Source organism: Camellia sinensis, chromosome 2, assembly GCF_055761805.1.
Source record: "Camellia sinensis isolate YWXY chromosome 2, ASM5576180v1, whole genome shotgun sequence".
Classification (NCBI taxonomy): domain Eukaryota; kingdom Viridiplantae; phylum Streptophyta; class Magnoliopsida; order Ericales; family Theaceae; genus Camellia; species Camellia sinensis.
The window spans coordinates 57,713,723-57,734,918 of record NC_138962.1 but is presented as its reverse complement, the minus strand read 5'-3'; positions in this window follow the sequence as shown (position 1 = coordinate 57,734,918).

Here is a 21,196-nt window from a genome sequence, read left to right as displayed (position 1 = left end):
TTGAACCCTGTAACAAATTAAATTCTAAATTTTTAATTTTGTCAATTTAAATCTTAAATTTTTGATTTGCTTTCAATTCAAACATTTGCCAATTTTTGTTAAATAAAATAAAAAAATAAATATATATTTTAGTCATTAAATTCAACAAAAATTATATTTTAGATATTTTCTATACACTTATATTGAATTTAATGACTAAATATAATTTTTTTTCGTCTATTTTATTTAACAAAAATAGGCAAATGATTTAGATTGAAAATAAATAAAAATTTTAAAATTTAAATTGATAAAATTAAAAATTTAGAATTTATTTTGTTACATGGTCCAAATCAAACACTAGGTTTTTTTTTTTTTTTTTCCCCAATAGATGTTTATACAAATTTATATATAGAATAATATAACTTCTTTTGGTTATTTTATTTTCAAGCAAAATACAATTTATCATTGTCTTCATAATTTCAAAAACTTCATTGACACTTCATTATAAATATTTTTTTCTGTATAAATTTTGGTTTGTTAAAATTTTTTCTTTTATATAATTTTTTAAAAATAATATTGAGTAATGTTTGGTTTATTGGAATAAAAGCGAGATGTAATATAATAATTATTAGGGAAAATTATAAAAAAAAAATTCAAAGGTTTGACCCTTATAATAAAATAAACTTTAAAATTTTAATTTTGTCAATTTAAACCCTAATTTTTTTATTTATTTTTAATCTAAACTATCTATCTATTTTCAAGATGTAAAATTGACAAAAATAATATTATTTTAATTATTAAACTTAATAAAAATAGTATTTTATATATATTTTTTTTATGCACCTAGATTAAGTTTAATGATTGAAATCCGTTTTACTTAACACATATGGTTTATATCAAAAATAAATAAAAAAATAGAATTTAAATTGACAAAATTAAAAATTTATTCAAGATACAATTTTGAGAAAAAATTTCTAAAATCATCTTCTCTCTCATACACATCAATCAATCACTTTTTCTCTCTCATCTCTCCTTCTCAATCTCTTTTTCTCTCACACACATCTACTCAATTACAACAAAATAAATCATCCCAAACTCCCAAACTCCAAAGCTATTTTCAAAATATACAACCACAGAAATTAAAAAAAATTCTAAACTCTTTCTTCAAAATTTTTTTTTTTTGAGAATTTATCTCAAAATATAAACCAAACACACCCATAATTTTATAAAACGATGTTATCTATTTTGTAATAAACTAAATATTATCTTCAGTAAAACTAAAAATATTATAGTTGTGAAATTTAAATTTACTATAAAAATTATTATATTTGTGAAGTATTATGTGCCTTGCATGGACATTTTTTTTCTAGTATGTATATAAACCAGTGCTCAATGGTTTTGAAACCCTGCATAACCTAATGTTTTATATTTAGGGTAAATTACGCTAACAGTCTCTAGTTTAGGACTCGTGTCATTTTAATCTCTGACTTTTTAATTATGACACATTTGACTTTGAATTTTGAATCTTATTTCAAATAAAGATAATTGAAGATATAATTATTTAATTTCAAGGGCAAAATCGTCAATTTAATAAAATCTAAACTAATTTGATAAAAATAAATGTCAAAAAAATATTTTTAATTTTTTAAAAATTATTTTTATCCACTAATGATAAAATTATGTAAAATTAATTAAAATTAATAAAAATTACATGATTAATTTTTAAAAATTAAATTTTGATGATCATCATCCAAACACATAATAAAAATTAATTTCGTAAAAAAATAAATAAATGTCTAAAAGATTTATCAATTTTATATAATTTTATTTTTAGTGAGTAGAATTTTTTTTAAAAAAATTTAAAAATATTTGTTTGACATTTATTTTTGTCAAAATAGTTTATATTTTATCAAATTGAAGATTTTACCCTTGAAAAATCTAATGATATCTTCAATTGTTCTTATTTGGAACAAGATTTAAAATTCAGGGTCAAATGTGTCACAATTGAAAAGTCATGGACCAAAGTGATACAAGCCCCAAACTATAGGGACTATTAGTGTAATTCATCCTTATATCTATATTATTATATTAAATGAGGTCTAAATTTGATCTCTTAAAATTTCTATCACGTGTAAATTAAATAATAATAATAAATAAATAAATTTCTACACCTGCACATGTTCTTCACAGCAGTTTAACGGCCATAATAATTTCAAATTTAAAAAATTAAATTTACAGAATTACTTTCAATTTAATTAATAATATGTTACATGTGAACCCTTCTAGTCTATATACCATAAGAAGCACTTCCTCTATAAAATGGGTTGCTTTTTTGTGTGCTACTTTTACCCTTCTATTTTGTCGAGGGTCAACATTGTTTTGCTATGATTAATGGTCAATTACGTATTTGTTCCTTTTGTATTAGCAATAATAGTGGTAACCTATGCTATGTATGAGACTTTATAAATTAAAAAAAAAAATTATTATAAATATGTTAAAATAATTTAATATTTTATCTTGTGGTATATATGAAATAAATAAGCTAATTTTTATGTTTATAACTTTTTAAATTATTAGTTTAAAAATTTTAAAAAAATATATATATAAATCTATTTAGTGTAATTTTGATAATTTGTAATACTAAAAAGAAGAAGAAGAAGAAGTTAAACCTAATTAAATGAGGTTACATTAGTTATGATATACCTCTTCTTGTTATGAAAATGTGCAAATTTAAAAGTTATAATTAAGAGAAATATTTAATTTTATTATTAAATGTGAAGTGAAGTGACATTTAACAATAATTGATATGATGTTTCTGTTATTAATTCAATAGTTTAAGTTACATTTCTTTTGATTTTAATTTCATAAGTAAAAATACAATATGAATATAATACGCACACGGATTTCTAATATTTAAAAATAAGAAGGTTTTAGAATATTTTTAACCTTTCATCATTTTCTTTTAATTTTTTTTAAATCTAATTTGATTTTAAATTTGAATAACAAAATTGATTTGATATAAATTACTTTAACTTTTTCATTAAATTTCTATTAACTTTTAAAAGAACTCTTATTGTTATCCCATTTTTTTTTTCTTTTCATCAATTTTGATGGAAAAAAATAATTTCCAATGCTTCACTTTTTTAAATTTTTATCAAATTATAATTCGATAAAAAAAATATTAAGGGTTGAAGATTCTATTAATTTGTCCAATTAAGTGATTTAAAATTTTGATAGATATATATATCAAAAAATAGATAATTATATTATTAAATCATGATACAAATTTAGATATTATCATATCTTTTTGAGATCTAGAACTAAATTATTATCTTCTTTATTTTGGTGTGATTTCTATTTTTTTTTTCCAATTTATTTAAGATGGAGTTGTGGGTTTATATATTTTTTTTAATTTAATTTATCTATGATTTCTATTTGGTTTTAATTATTATTATTTAGGTAAGTTATGATGTGAGTTAGATATGTGATAGACATGTGAGTTTTATTGATTTAAAGTATGATGGTTTGAGATATATTATATTTGTTTAGATAGAATTTAAAGATTTTTAAAATTTAAAATTGGATATTGAGAAGCAAAAGAAATATTTTAACTAAATAAATAAAAATCATATTTATTAATTTTATTTGTTTGTATATCCGATTTTTAATTATTTTTAATATAATATATAAGATATAGATAGATATCTATAATTCTCATGAAAAATATTATTTGATTTTTTGAGGGAGAAAAAAGGAAGGCAAGTTTTAATATTTTCTTTTGAAAATCGATGAGAGAAATTGAAATGGAGAGATTATGAAATATTTTTGTTATTTTTCCATTTGAAATCCATAAATTAAGGGATAATTATTATTTCCAAAATAATTAAATAAGTATGGGAGAAGTTGAAAAGGGAAAATAATTATTATTTCCAAAATAATTAAATAGGTATGGGAGGAGTTAAAAGGGTGTGTATGGGAAGTCAAAAAGGCTTGGGAGAAGTCAATAAATGCTGAGTTTTTATTTTAATTTTTTTAAATAAAAAATTAAGAAATTAAGATTGAGACATTGGAGCTCCCACAAGGCATGTGAGTTAAAAACTCCCTCTTCTTTTTTTCCTTTTTTATATTATATTAAAGTTTAATATTTTAATAATAATCATATGTGTTAGACTTTTTAAGGAATTAAATGTCTTTTTTTTTATTATATTATATTAAAGTTTAATATTTTGATAATAATCATATGTGTTGGACTTTTCAAGAAATTTTTTTTATGCTTGTTCTTAATACATTAAAGTGTTATTATGAGAGATAATAATTATATGTGTTGAGACTTTTCAAAGAATTTATATATGTTGGATTTCAAAGATTTTTTTTTTTTATACTTGTTCTTAATGCATTAAAGTGTTATTATGAGGATAAGACTTAGGAGTTGGGAGAAGTTAATAAATGCTAAGATTTTTTTTTTAAATCAAAAAATCAGGAAATTTAGATTGGGAGATTGGAACTTCCACAAGGCTTGGGGTTAAAAACTCCCTTTTGCTTAATATAAAGTATAGATACTAGGACTTGGGGTCACTGCTGTGCCTTGGGCACAGCAGTGACTGTTGTGCTTCATTTTATAGTGCATTATTATGGATTTATTTTTATAATCTGAACCGTTGATGTTGTAGGGTTTGTTCAGTACTTCATGCCTACCAAAAATCATATTAATCGGATATCAATAACTATATGATTGATAACCAAAAAAAATAAACAAGAAGTTTTTCTTTTGAAAAATAGTATAAAAATATGCAATTCGATCCTATAGTTATTGATATCCGATTAATATAATTTTTGGCAGATATGAAGTACTCAACAAATCTTACAAAATTAACGGTTCAGATCATAAAAATAAGCACATAATACATCTCAAAATGAGGCTCAACAGGCACAGCAGTGACCCCAATTCCTAGATACTATCCTATCACACGTGCTATGCACAGGATAATTATAGATATTTATATTTGTTTTAGATTTTTTTTAATATATAAAATATGTTTTTTAAGATTTTTTATAAAAATAATTTAACAATCTTATCACTAACCATAGTGTATGGGAGAAGCTGAAAATGATACTGTAGTAATTACACACGGATTATATCTATAATTATTTGTATGAGGAGATTTTAAATACTGATCAGGGAATTTTGATCAAATCATATAAATGCAGGCATGTGGAAAGACATGTGGATTGAAAAAAGTTAATAATTGCTGATCAGGAGATTTTGACCAAATCAATAAATACTCAGCTTTTTTTTTTATGAATAAAAAATTTAAAAAATTCAGATTGGGATATTGAAGCTCCCACAGGCCTTAGGGGTTAAAAATCTCCTTTTGCTTAATATATACTAGCCTATCACCCGTGCTATGCACGAGATAATTATAAATATTTATATTTGTTTTAAATTTTTTAAATATATAAATTATGTTTTTAAAGATTTTTTTATAAAAATAATTTAACAATCTTATCACTAACCATAGTGTACATGAGAAATTAAAAAGGCTACTACAGTAACTATACATGGGCTAAATTAGTATAGATTTTTTAATATCTATAATTAATATTTTGATTTGGATTTTTTTATGTTTGTTTTAGATTTTTTTTGTAAATAATATATAAATTATGTTTTAGACTTTTTGTAACTATACATGGACTTTTTTATATTAGTATAGATTTTTTAATATCTATAATTAATATTTATATTTGTTTTAGACTTTTTTTAGATTGAAAAAAGTTAATAAATTATTATAAATTATTAATTATAGATATTTTTTAATTATAGATATTTGTCAAAATCCCCTAATCAGCATTTATTAACTTTTTTCAATCTATATGCCTGCATTTATTGATTTGGTCAAAATCTCCTGATCAATATTTAAAATCCCTCATACAAATAATTATAGATACAATCTGTGTATAGTTACTGCAGTACTCTTTTCAACTTTTTTCATACACTATGATTAGTGATGAGATTGTTAAATTATTTTTATAAAAAATCTTAAAAAACATAATTTATATATTAAAAAAAGTCTAAAACAAATATAAAATATCTATAATTATCCCGATTTTTAAATGTCCTTTTTTTAAATGTCTTTTTTTTTTTTCCTTTTTTATATTATTTTAAAGTTTAATATTTTGACAATAATCATATGTGTTGGACTTTTCAAGGAATTAAATGGAGCCTTTTCCCATATTAAGCCAAATTTCTATCTTAATTCTCAAACTAGGCTTAGTTTGGAAGAATTTCCCAAACTAGGCTAAAACGCTATTACAAATCGCGCTTTCACTGTTTGAAGCAGAAAATTTGATGAATAGTGAAAGCGTTATTACAAAAAGCACTTTTAATTAAGAAAACGCTATTACAAAAAGCGTTTTCACTGTCCATATGAAAAAACGCTATTACAAAAAGCGCTTTCACTATGCATATCCTTCAGAAAACGTTTAAAATATATTAAAATGTAATGAAACTTAATCTTGAGTTCTTTGCAGCTCAAATGGTAGTGCATTGATTTTGCCACACCTCTGCACAGGTTCAAATCACATGCACACCAACTCCAAACAATTGCTATCTAAAATGAAATTCAACTTTTTTTTTCCTTCCACTCACTCTATATTTTATATATTTATTATGTAATTTTTTTATCAAAAAAAAATGTTTGTTTGGTTAAATATTTTAAAAAATTAAATAAACAATTTATTTATTTTTAAAGAATTATATAAAGCAGTATACTATTTATACTATCATCACATCACACGTATAAATAGTATACTCACTTAGACGTATTATACTATCATCACATCGCACGTATACTACTTTTTATATTTTTAATAAATTGTTTATTTTTATTATTACCCATTACTTTTAAAAATATGTTTATTTTTAAAATATTTTAAAAAATTGAAAAATGTACGCTTTTAAAATATTTTAATACATTTTAAAAGCCCACATTTTGTTGAAAAAATATTTTTTGAATACGCTTTCACTGTGCATATTTTTTTGAGTACATTTTTTTGAAAAAATTAATATTTTGCTGAAAAATGCTAAAAATACAAAAATATTTTTTCAGTACATTTTTTGTATTTTTATGTATTTATTAATTTTTTAAAATATTTTTTCACAAATTTTTTATTTTTTAGATACATCTAACTAAGGTGCATCTAAAAAAGTAAAAAAAAAATGTTTAAAATTTTAAAAATATTCACTAAAAACAAAAAAATACGAAAATCAAAAAACTCAGTTTTCAAATAACTAAATCCAAAAAACTCAAACCAAATACACCGAATACTTTTTAAACAATTATGTTGACATTTTGAAAAAAATTGTATTTTATAGAAAAATTGTTTAGTTATTGTATTTTATTTATTTATAGAAAAAATTGTATTTTATTTATTTAAATTGTTTATTTTAAATAAATTGTTTATTTAATTTTTGAAATAAATAAATTGTATATTTTAAAAAAATATGCACAGTGAAAACGTACTCAAAAAATATTTTTTCAGCAAAATGTACGCTTTTATAATGTACTAAAATATTTTAAAAGCGTACATTTTTCAATTTTTTAAAATATTTTAAAAATAAACATATTTTAAAAGTAATGGGTAATAATAAAAATAAACAATTTATTAAAAAAAAAAAGTAGTATACGTGCGATGTGATGATAGTATAATACGTCTAAGTGAGTATACTATTTATACGTGTGATGTGATGATAGTATAAATAGTATACTACTTTATATAATTCTTTAAAAATAAATAAATTGTTTATTTAATTTTTTAAATAAATAATTTTTTATTTTTAATTTTTTAAAATATTTAACCAAACAAACATTTTTTTTTTGATAAAAAAATTACATAATAAATATATAAAATATAGAGTGAGTGGAAGGGAAAAAAAAAGTTGAATTTCATTTTAGATAGCAATTGTTTGGAGTTGGTGTGCATGTGGTTTGAACCTGTGCAGAGGTATGGCAAAACCAATGCACTACCATTTGAGCTGCAGAGAACTCAAAATTAATTTTGATTACATTTTAATATATTTTAAACGTTTTTTGAAGGGGAGAGATATGTACAGTGAAAGCGCTTTTTGTAATAGCGTTTTTTTCATATGCACAGTGAAAACACTTTTTGTAATAGCGTTTTCTTAATTAAAAGCGCTTTTTGTAATAGCGCTTTCACTATTCATCAAATTTTCTGTTTCAAACAGTGAAAGCGCGATTTGTAATAGCGCTTTAGCCTAGTTTGGGAAACCCGTCCAAACTAGGCCTAGTTTGGGAATTAAGATAGAAATTTGGCTTAATATGGGAAAAGCCCCAATTAAATGTCTTCTTTTTTTATTATATTATATTAAGTTTAATATTTTGATAATAATCATATGTGTTGAACTTTTCAAGAATTTTTTTTATGCTTGTTCTTAATACATTAAAGTGTTATTATGAGGAATAATAATCATATGTGTTGGGACTTTTCAAAGAATTCATATGTGTTGGATTTCAAAGAATTTTTTTTATGCTTGTTCCTAATGCATTAAAGTGTTATTATAAGGGTAAGACTTGGGGGTTGTGAGAAGTTAATAAATGCTAAGGTTTTTTTTTTTTTTTAAATCAAAAAATCAGGAAATTTAGATTGAGAAATTGGAGCTCCCACAAGGCTTGGGGTTAAAAACTCCATTTTGCTTAATATATAGTATAGAAGCATAGATAGATAGATAGATATAGATATTTATATATGTTTTAGATATGTGTTGGGACTTTTCAAGGAATTCATATGTGTTGGATTTCAAAGATTTTTTTTTTTTTTTTTTTTTTTTTTTTTTTATGTTTGTTCTTAATCCATTAAAGTGTTATTATGAGGGTAAGACTTGGGGGTTGGGAGAAATTAATAAATGCTAAAGTTTTTTTTTTAAATCAAAAAATCAGAAAATTTAGATTGGGAGATTGGAGCTCCCACAAAGCTTGGGGTTAAAAATCTCCTTTTGCTTAATATATAGTACTAGCATATCACCCGTGCTATGCACGGATTGTGTTTACAATTATCTATATATGTGAATTGCGATTTTTAAATGTCTTTTTTTTTTTTTTTTAAATGCCTTCTTTTTGTCTTTTTTTTTTAAATATTATATTAAAGTTTTATATTTTGATAATAATTATATGTGTTAGACTTTTTAATGAATTAAATGTCTTTTTTTTATTATATTATATTAAAATTTAATATTTTGATAATATTCGTATGTGTTGGACTTTTCAAGATTTTTCTTTTTAATGCTTGTTCTTAATGCATTAAAGTATTATTATGAGGGATAATAATCATATATGTTTGGACTTTTCAAGGAATTCATGTGTTGGATTTCAAAGAATTTTTTTTATGCTTGTTCTTAATGCATTAAAGTGTTATTATAAGAGTAAGACTAGGGGGTTGGAAGAAGTTAATAAATGCTAAGATTTTTTTGTTTTAAAATAAAAAAATCAAGAAATTTAGATTGGGAGATTGAAGCTCCCACAAGACTTGGGGTTAAAAATTCCTTTTTGCTTAATATATAGTATAGATGTGTTTGACTTTTCAAGGAATTAAATGTCTTTTTTTTATTATATTATATTAAAGTTTAATATTTTGATAATAATCATATGTGTTGGACTTTTCAAGAAATTTTTTTTATGCTTATTCTTAATGCATTAAAGTGTTATTACGAGGGATAATAATCATATGTGTTGGGACTTTCAAGGAATTCATGTGTTGGATTTCAAAGAATTTTTTTATGCTTGTTTTTAATGCATTAAAGTGTTATTACGAGGGTAAGGCTTGGGAGTTGAGAGAAGTTAATAAATGCTAAGAATTTTTTTTTTGTTAAATCAAAAAATCAGGAAATTTAGATTGGGAGATTGAAGCTCCCACAAAGCTTGGGGCTAAAAATGCTCTTTTGCTTAATATATAGTATAGATAGATAGACTAGTGGTAACCCGCACTATGCACATGACTTTATAAATTAAAAAAAAAAATCATTTATAACTATCTTGAAGTAATTTAATATTTTATCTTATGGTATACATGAAATTTATAAGTTAACTTTTATGTTTATAACTTTTTAAATTATTAGTTTAAAAAAATTAAAAAATATATATATAAATATATTTAGTGGAATTTTGATGATTTATATTAAAAAAAAAATTAAACTTGATTAAATGAGATTAATTGAGTTATGACATACCTCTTCTTGTTATGAAAATATACAAATTTAAAAGTTATAATTAAAACAAATATATAATTTTATTATTAAATATGAAGTGAAGTGATATTTAACAATAATTAATATGATGTTTCTATTATTAATCTAATAATTTAAGTTACATTTCTTTTGATTCCAATTTCATAACTAAAAATACAGTAGGAATATAACACACACACGGATTTCTAATCTTTATGAATAATAAGATTTCAAAATATTTTCAAACTTTATCATTTTATTTTTATCTAATTTGATTTTAAATTTGAATAAAAAATTTGATTTTATATGAATTACTTTAACTTTTTTACTAAATTTTTATCAATTTTTAAAAGAACTTTCATTTTTCTCCCAATTTTTTTCTTTTCACCAATTTCGATGGAACAAAAATAATTTTCAACGTTTCATCTTTTTAAATTTTTATCAAATTATAATTTGATAAAAACATATATTACGGGTTGAAGATTCTCTTAATTGGAATTATAATGAAATAACATCTTGAAATAATCAAAGTTTAACTATGTGGTTGGTTGGAATGTATAATTTAATTAAATCTCTTCTCATATTTGTATAAAAATTGACACTTATGACTACATCATTATAAGTTGGATTATGGAAAAAAATTTGGGGTGTCAAACATTTTCCATTTGTAAATATTCTACATATTAAAAAATGAAAAAAAAAGAAAAAGAAAAAAAAATGTATAACTTTTTTATATGTGTTTATCAGTTTTGTTTTATGGACATAATCAATTGATGTTTCAATTTAAAGAATTAAAAAGTAAAAAAAAAAATAGATTGAATTTTTTAGAGAAAAATGAAACTGTCGTGACCCCAAACCGCCCCTAGTAGTTTGGTGCCGTGATGGCCAGTAATCCGAGATTACCGAAGGCCAACTTTCAAAATTCACACACAATCAGAGTATAAATATATGGGGCTCACAAGTGCGGAAGCAATAATTTAAAATACAAGTGGTCCATAAGAGCAGTGCATAAGTCAATGAAATGGCAAACATCTTTACATAGCTTTAAAACTTGAATACAAATAAGATGAAGTACAAAAATACATGTTACATCTTGATAAAAGGCTTCTCAAGCCGACATAAACAAAATACATAAAATACAAGTCAAGAAACATAATCTTCAGGATTGCCGACATAAATATTGCCGACATAACATGCATCCAAAACATCTTGCAAAACACACATCTCGGCGTAGCCGACTTCTTGCTTGTTACCTACATACATACATAGGGAGGGTGAGCTTGGATACTCAGTGAATGGTACAAGTAATAAAGGGGTTAAATGAATGATTCTCGAGGTCTTTTCAAAACAATACATAGTATATCTTTGTCAAAACCATACGTAACATAGCTTAGCTTGGCTTGAAATAAAATATCATTCGAAATTTGGTCTTTCAAAACTTACTTACTTACTTAACATACGTCAACTTAAAACATGGGGTGATGACATCCGGGATAAAACAAACAAAGGTGCCACAAAAGCTTATAGTTCCCTGGCACGTACGGACTTCACATGTGTGCTACGAATGCTTATAGTCCCCTAGCACGTATGGACTTCACATGTGTGCTACGAATGCTTATAGTCCCCTAGCACGTACGGACTTCCCAAGAACATCACCCAACACAAAACTTATACTTGATACATAAAACAGGGATATCGTTCATGCTTAACAAATACTTTTATCAAAACAAGGCAAAGCTTTATCAAAACCTTAAGAACATAGCTTTATTAAAAATACCACTCACATAGTTCTTGGGACATCGGGATCAAGGCAAAGGTCCAAGTCCTACAAACACATGGCAAAGTCTACTGAATGCACTTCTCAAAACAAGTTTTACATGCATGCAAATGATCTCGGGAAAACATGCTGATAGTCAAAACACTGTTTTACATGTCAGGAAGACATGCTGGGTACCAACCAGGTCTTTGCCGAGGTCCTACACCTCCTGGCCGAGGTGTGGTTACCTAGGCTTCGGCGTGCGGTTGCATGCCGAGGTGCGCACAAGACAAACTAAAGGTGTAAGTGATCATGCAAGGTAGGCCAAGGTGAGATACGATGCTTGGCCTAAGTGTGAGGTCTAGGTGAGAGTGATCTCGGCGACTACACCTCGGGAAGTGAGGTCTGGAGATCTGGGTTTCCACTCGTGAAGAACAGGAAGAACATGAACATGAAGAACATGAAGAACATGAATGCCAAAATCATAACTTCTTTATTTACAAAATCTGGGATTTCATGCTATGAGTTCGAAAACATGGACCTGGGTACCCATACTTGAAGATCATGTGAAAACAAACACAAAAACATGGATCTAGGCATGAGCTTTCAGATCAAAACATGACTTTTTCTTGAAGAACACATGAATGCTATTTTCTCTTTCTAAAACCGAACTTCAAAGCAATGCATGGCTTACAAATTGTAACGCCCTCAAAATTAAACCCATTACATCAACATGCTTTATTTAAAGAAAACATTTTATTAATTCATTCATCAGAGTATTACTAAATAAATGCATTACATGTAACATCGAACAAAATGCCCTACAAGCTTACATCTTTCCAAGCCAACACTTGGATACAAAAATATGAGTTCTAACTCAATACAAGAAAAGCCCTAGGCTTGAATGGTTACATGTACTAATAAATAAAAACAATTAACTAAAGATAGTCTTCTTCAAATCCTGAAGCCAAACCCTCCCAAGCTAAGTCCTTGGAGGTAGTTTATCACCTGAACCTGAAAATGATGTTCCCATAAAGGGTGAGCCACGGCCCAGTAGAAATATACTAAACCACATATAAGCAATGAATAAAGCAATAGCATTCAACAGATGGTTAACCAAGATAATCAATTACTTCATTTTACAGTCTCATGGCACTATTGTCTAAGACACGTTTTACTTTCCAACTTTATCAACATGGCTCAGAACCTGGCCAAACTTACAACAGTGAATTATATATATCATATTCACATTCTTCCAATATCAACAAACAAATGAGACTCAAGCTCAGATCAAAACACTTCATACTTCCAGATTGATACACATTTTAGTGCTGTATCAATAAAAACACTTCTATATAAATAAGCACACATAAAAGTGATGCTAATGGAGTCCATCCCCTATCTCCTCCCAAACAAAATCCGGTTTAGAGGTCCATCCCCTATCTTCCCCTAAACCGTGGAGTACATCCCCTATCTCCTCCCACACAAAAACAATGTATGCAAATGCAATGCTCAATCAATACACGTATTTTCTGTATCAATGCAATAGTCAAAATTAATGACTTAACCAATGTGATTAGTTTCAATTATTCCTAATCCACATGCAATGTCTACAACAATCACGACTATCCTCCACCGATAGCTCAAGTTATTTCTAGACTGGAAATAAATATATCAACAATTCAATGGGCGAGTGATTTACATTATCCAACTACACCATTTAAGCCAATAAATTTCCTAATTTCATGAATTTAACCAAATTCCCCAATCCCCAATCCCCTTAAATTAATTATACAAATTAATTAATTTAAACAACTAGGGTTTTTCCAAAATTATCAAAGTAACCCCAACTTATCAAAATACCAAAACTTAGAACAAAACTTATAAAATGGAGTAGGAAATCCCTACCTCGAAGAAAACAACCCAAAATGGAGAAGACAGAGATGAATACCCAAATACCAAAGTGCTCCAAATCACCAAATGGTCAGATTAAATGGAAGCCCTCGACTCACTCTATCTTTTTAATGAAGGATCTAGGGTAGAAACACACCCTAAGTAGATCAAATCTAAGAGAGAAGGTGAGTATGGAGAGAGAGAAGTCGGACCTAGGGTTTGGGATCAAAAAGAAGATGAAAAGACTGATCAAATCCCGCTGCTGTGTATATAAACTGGACAGGCTCGCTCGAGCGAAGACTTGGTCGCTCGAGCGACCAGACACAGAGAAGCTACGCTCGAGCCAAGGGATCCTTGCTCGAGCCAACAGCACAAAAGCTCGCTCGAGCGAAAGAAAACTCGATCGAGCGAAGAACTCAAACCCTCAGGTCTGCAATCAGACACACGCTCGAGCTAAGGAACTATCGCTCGAGCGAAGAACAAACTAACTCGCTCGAGCGAAGAAAAGCTCGCTCGAGCCAAAAACCTCAGCTCTCAGGTCTAACTCAAAACGCAACCCTCGCTCGATCGAAGCTACCCTGGCTCGAGCGAAGGACCAAAACAAAGAGATCGCTCGAGCGAAGAACTTCTCGCTCGAGCGAAGAGTCAAAATTCTGGGCAGCAACACTGGATTTCTAAACCCAACCAACCTGAACAAATCTGCCCAACACATCCTATAACTCCAAATGAGAAAATAAAGGACAACAACAACAATTATACAATGACAGAGTCTACGGAACCTAAGTCCGGATACAATAATCAAATGGGAAAAGACTGGGGTCGCTATACAAATCATACTCAATCATGCAATGCAATAACATGAACATGAAGAACGACTAGAGCAGATCAAGAATCTAACCTTAGAACATGGATCTAACGGTTCGATCTCTAGGGATCAAGCTTGGAAGTCTACTCTCCCTCAAGAACTCTTCTTCCTCTCTTAGAGCTTCTCTCTCTTCTTCAAAACAAAGATACAACAAATGATAGGTTTCTCTCTCTGCCGACTGACTTAACACTCAGCTCGGACATGTGGCGACGGCTGGTTGGCTCTCCTAAAAAAGGTGATAGATTGACAAGACAAGACTATGACAAAGTGTATCTAACAAGCTACTCGGTAAGGCACTCCAGCAAGTGATGACATCGGCTAAGTACAAAACTTCAGCAACTAAGGTGACAATGACCTCGGCTAGGAAGGACAACACTTGACTAAGCTGTGCCACACCTTAGCCTAGATGTGCCACACCTCGGTCTAGGTCATACCACTCCAGGACGAGATCACTTGGGTGCAAAGGTAACATCTCGGCCTAGATAATACACATCTCGGCCTTGGTGATGAACACCTCGGCCTAGATAATGACATCTCGGCCAATATGTCAGGGCGAAGGTGGAGGTCAAACAAAGGGGTTCCAAGATAATTCTAGACTGAAGATGACCTCGGCTTGGAATGATCTAGGCTTAACATAACAGGGAAAGGACAAGGCATGCAAGAAACACTTAGACATAACACATAAACACAAAGCAAGACAAGATTCATGAATGCAAACTTAACAAGACAAAGCTATGTAAATGAATATGAACTTGACTTCAACATGAATATGGGTTGTTACAGCAACTTAACATGGCAAAACATATAAATGTGTGCAAGCATGATTAGGACATGAATGTGGGTTGTTACAGAAACCATCTAACTCTTCTATATACTATTAAAATGGACTATTTTGATAGATATACATCAAAAGAATAGATAATTATTGATTAATTTGTCACATTAAGTGATTTAAAATTTTCATAGATATTCATCGAAAAAATAGATAATTATATTACTAAATCATAATTCAAATTTAGATGTTGTATCTTTTTTAGATCCATAACTAAATTCTTATTTTCTTTATTTTTGTGTGTAATCATAGTGTATGGGAAAAAAGGAAAATATATTGTAGTAATTATGAGAGTAGTCAAAAATGTTTGTGGGTTGGGAGAAGTTAATAAATGCTGAGGTTTTTTTTTAAATCAAAAAATTAGAAAAATAGGATTAGGATATTGGAGCTCCCACAAAACTTGTAGATTAGAAACTCCCTTTTCCTTATATAATACTAGTATATCACCCGTGCTATGCACGGATTGTGTTTACAATTATCTATATATGTGAATTGTGATTTTTAAATGTTTTTTTTAAATGTCTTCTTTTTTTTATATTATATTAAAGTTTAATATTTTGATAATAATCATATGTGTTGGACTTTTTAAGAAATTTTTTGTATGCTTGTTCTTAATGCATTAAAGTGTTATTATGAGGGATAATAATCATATGTGTTGGGACTTTTCAAGAAATTCATGTGTTGGATTTCAAAGAATTTTTTTGTATGCTTGTTCTTAATGCATTAAAGTGTTATTATGAGGGATAATAATCATATGTGTAGGGACTTTTCAAGAAATTCATGTGTTAGATTTCAAAGAATTTCTTTTTATACTTGTTCTTAATGCATTAAAGTGTTATTATGAGGGTAAAACTTGGGAGTTGGGAGAAGTTAATAAATGCTAAGATTTTTTTTTTAAACTCAAAAAATTAAAAAATTTAGATTGGGAGATTGAAACTCCCACAAACTAAAAACCCATTTTTACGTATAGAAGTACTAGCTTATCACCCGTGCTATGCACGAGATAATTATAGATAATTATATTTATTTGAGATTTTTTTTAATATATAAATTACTTTTTTTAAAGATTTTTTATAAAAATAATTTAACAATCTTATCACTAACCATAGTGTATGAGAGAAGTTGAAAATGATACTACAGTAACTATACACAGATTGTATCTATAATTATTTGTATGAGGGGATTTTAAATGCTGATCAGGGAATTTTGACCAAATCAATAAATGTAGACATGTGGAAAGACATGTGGATTGAAAAAAGTTAATAAATGCTGATCAAGAGATTTTGACCAAATCAATAAATGTTGAGTTTTTTTTTTTTTTAATAAAAAATTTAGAAAATTCATATTGGGATATTGAAGTTCCTACAGACCTTGGGGTTAAAAATCCCTTTTTACTTAATATATAGTATAGATATAGATAGATGTGTTGGACTTTTCAAGAAATTTTTTTATGCTTGTTCTTAATGCATTAAAGTGTTATTATGAGGGATAATAATCATATGTGTTGAGACTTTTCAAGGAATTTATATGTGTTGGATTTCAAAGAAATTTTTTTTATGCTTGTTCTTAATGCATTAAAGTATTATTATGAGGGCATGACTTGAGAGTTGGGAGAAATTAATAAATGTTAAGATTTTTTTTTTTAAATAAAAAAATCAGGAAATTTAGATTGGAAGATTGGAGCTCTCACAAGGCTTTGGGTTAAAAACCCTATTTTGCTTAATATATAGTATAGATAGATAGATAGATAGATGGATATATCTTTTTATTTTTATTTTTATTTTTGTGTGGTTGCTATTCGGGTATTTTTTTTTTCAATTTATTTAAGATGGAGTTGTGGGTATCTTTTTTTTTTTTTAAATTTAATTTATCTGTGGTTTCCATTTGTTTTTAATTATTATTATTTAGGTAAGTTATGATGTGAGTTAGATATGTGATAGACATGTGAGTTTTATTGATTTAAAGTTTATTTATATAAACTTTAAAGATTGTTTTTTTAGTTTTTTAGTTTTTTTTGTTATGTTATAATATAATATATAAAATATAGGTAGATATCTACAACTTTAATAAAAAATATTATCTGATTTTTTGCGGAAGAGAAAATGAATGAAAGTTTTAATTTTTTTTTGAAAATTTGTGAGAGAGATTAGGAGGGAGAGATTATGAAATATTTCTGTTATTAAATAAATAAATCAGTCAATAGTTTTTTTTAATCTATTTTGTAAATTAAAAATCAATAATTTTGAAAAATTGATTAATTTGTCCCATTAAGTGATTTAAAATTTTGATAGATATACATAAAAAAAATACATAATTATATTATTAAATCATAATTCAAATTTAGATGTTATATCTTTTTGAAATCTATATATCTTTTTTTTTTATTTTTGTGTGTAACCATAGTGTATTGAAGAAATTGAAAAGGGTGTTGTAATAATTATGAGAGAAGTCAAAAGGGATTGTGGGTTGGAAAAAGTCAACAAATGCTGAGGTTGGGTTGGGAGAAGTCAATAAATGCTGAGGTTTTTTTTTTTTAAATCAAAAAATTAGAAAATTAAGATTAGGAGATTGGAGCTCCCACATGCCTTGGGGTTAAAAACCCCCTTTTGTTTAATATATAATATAGATAGATATATAGATAGATAGAAAGATAGATATTACACTTATATGTTGGTAGGGCTTCTTGTAATTTTGTTTTTTTTCAAGGTTTCTTTATACAATTTTGATAGCTTTAATTATTCAATGTACTACTATAACCGTATAGTTATATGTTGTTGCTTTGTGCAGTATGTGGTGGTATTCAAAACTTGTGGTGATATTAAAAAAAATAATTACATATTTTGGTTTAGACAACATTAGAGTTTTACAATTTAAGTATTACAATATACTCATATTGATATGGTATTGTAGTTGGGTCATACATAATTGAGTTTGTAACTAATTAAAAATTAGTACATATTTACCACGTCATTGTGGGACCTAAATTATGAGTCTTAATTTTTTTTCTCAAATCATCTGATCTTAAGAGTAATTCTAATGATAAAAATTAAAATAATTTTGCCAAAACAAACAATTAGGATCTAATTATAGGGTTACACATATCTGAATAAGTTTATTTTTTAAAATAAATAATATACTCCACTAACCTATAATATAAATAATTCAATTTATTTAATCTTCTATTCCATTTACTTCCTGAGAGCAATTTTTTTTTAATAATAATAATTTTAATAATATTTAATTAATTGAAATGATAGGCTAAATACCATTGAATTGAATTGAAACAAAATTATCATTTTTTACTTCTACCAAAAAATCAAATTAAAAGAACAAAGAACTGTGCAAGTTGTGGGTGATTTTATTTGGACCCAAATAGTAACTCAGTATGTTCAATTAAAATTTTGAAATTTGAGTTCTTATTATACTCGAATGTAAATTTACTAATAAGAATAATACATTAAACCCTAAAATGATTTTCTTTCTTATTTTTTTTAAAATTTTTTTCATGATACACCTTAATTATTTATACATATTCTTCATATTCAATTCTTTTAATTGTTTTTCAAATTTTAATTATTTTTTCTTCATTCTTTTCTTCGCTCCTGAACTTTAATCCATCCCACCAAAATTCACAATTATCATCAAGATCATTATTTCTTATTGTGGTGTTACACACAAATAAAAAAAATGAATAAAATCAAATAATGATTTTGTTTTCCAAGCAGAGACCCAGAACGAGAAAATGAAAGCGAAAAAAGAAAATCACAGATCAATACTTTCCCTTCTTTATCTAGATATGGCAACAAACCAACAGACAAATAGAAAAAAGGGATTTTTGGTGAAAAGCTCCTTTTATGGGGGCTTTTTTGTGTGAAACCCACCAAATAAAATAATAGTTTCAAAAGTCCCTCAAATAAAAAAATATGATGAAAAGGCTGAAATGCCCTTCCATATAATCCAAAACCCTCACTGAACCATTTCTCTTCCCTTTCTATCTCTACATTACTGGTATCCTCTCGCTTCCTTTTATTTTCTCTCTTTTTAAGCCCTAAACCCTTTTGATCTCCATTTTCGATCCATCTCACAAAATCGAAATTTTGAAATCGTCCATTGAAATCCATCACCATCTCAGATTTGATGCCCATGAACTCATGTTTGAGATCAATAGTTTCAGATTTGAGATAAAATGACCTCATATATGTCCAAAAAAATGATAAATTGATATATTACAATAAAAAATCGAGAGTTTTTTGTTTGTTTGTTCATAGATCTAAAGTAAAATTCGACTATAATTCATTTATCTAATATGTACTCTGTTTTCGCAACAGTAAAATTTTACTCTGGTTAATGAAAAATAAAGTGTATTCTCTTATGCATAGACAAACATTCAACAACACAGTAAAATTTTACTTTAAGATTCAGAGTAAATTTTACTCTGAAATACAGTAAAATTTACTAAAAAATAAATCAGAAACTGCATAGACAAACATTCAACAATATAGTAAATTGTTACTTTCAATTCAGAGTAAATTTTACTCTGAAATATAGTAAAATTTTACTTTAAAATAAAGTAAAATTTTACTTGAAGATTCAGAGTAAATTTTACTCTGAAGATTCAGAGTAAATTTTACCAGAAAACAAATCAGAAACTGCATAGACGAACATTCAACAACACAGTAAAATTTTACTTTTAATTCAGAGTAAAATTTTACTCTGAATTAAAAGTAAAATTTTACTACTTGCATGTTAAGAAAATATAGCAGATAACACCAGAGTAAAATTTTACTCTCATTTTATGAAACAAAAACAGAGCACAAACCAGAGTAAAAGTTTACTCTCATTCTGTCTAACAAAAACAGAGCACAAACCAGAGTAAAATTTTACTTTCATCATGTCAAACAAAAATAGAGCACACCTGATTGAACTCAGCAAATCAACAAAAACAAATAAAAAATAACAACAGATTTATATAGCTTTGCAACGTAATCTCTCATTTAATTGAGAGTGTTGATCTTGGATGGTGAGATCGTGTATTGTTGACCAAGGGTGAGATCGTCGGCGGTGAGATCTTTAGACTTTGAGATTGTCTTCATGGATTTCGCAGATCGTCTTCACTTTGTAGATCATCTTCAAGATCGTTTTATGCATGAGTTGAGATTGTTTAAATATATGATATATATATATATATATATATATATGAGGGCAATATGGCCAAAAAGAAAAAACAAATTATAGAATGTCCTTATTGAGTTGGGCTTCTCTTACTCAGGTGTTTTTTGAAGGAGAATTCATTGAGTTGTCCTTTATCTTAAAAAAAGATCCAAAAAAGGGGGTCTCACCAAAAATCCCTAGAAAAAAAAGGCAAACAAATGTAAACCCACAAAGACTCAACAAACATGCTTTAAATCAACCATTATGACCACATTTAGGGTTTGCTCATACCTTGATTAGAGCACAGAGACAAAAAAAAAAAAAAAAAATTAGAAAACTAAAAATGAAGAAACAAACAGGCTCTCAGTTTCTTGGCCACACTACCTCTCTTCTCTCTCTTCCATGCAAGGCATGCTTGATGGGAGTTTTTTTTTTTAGAGAAATGCTAAGTGCACCAAACCCTCTGCAAACCTAGCATTGAAA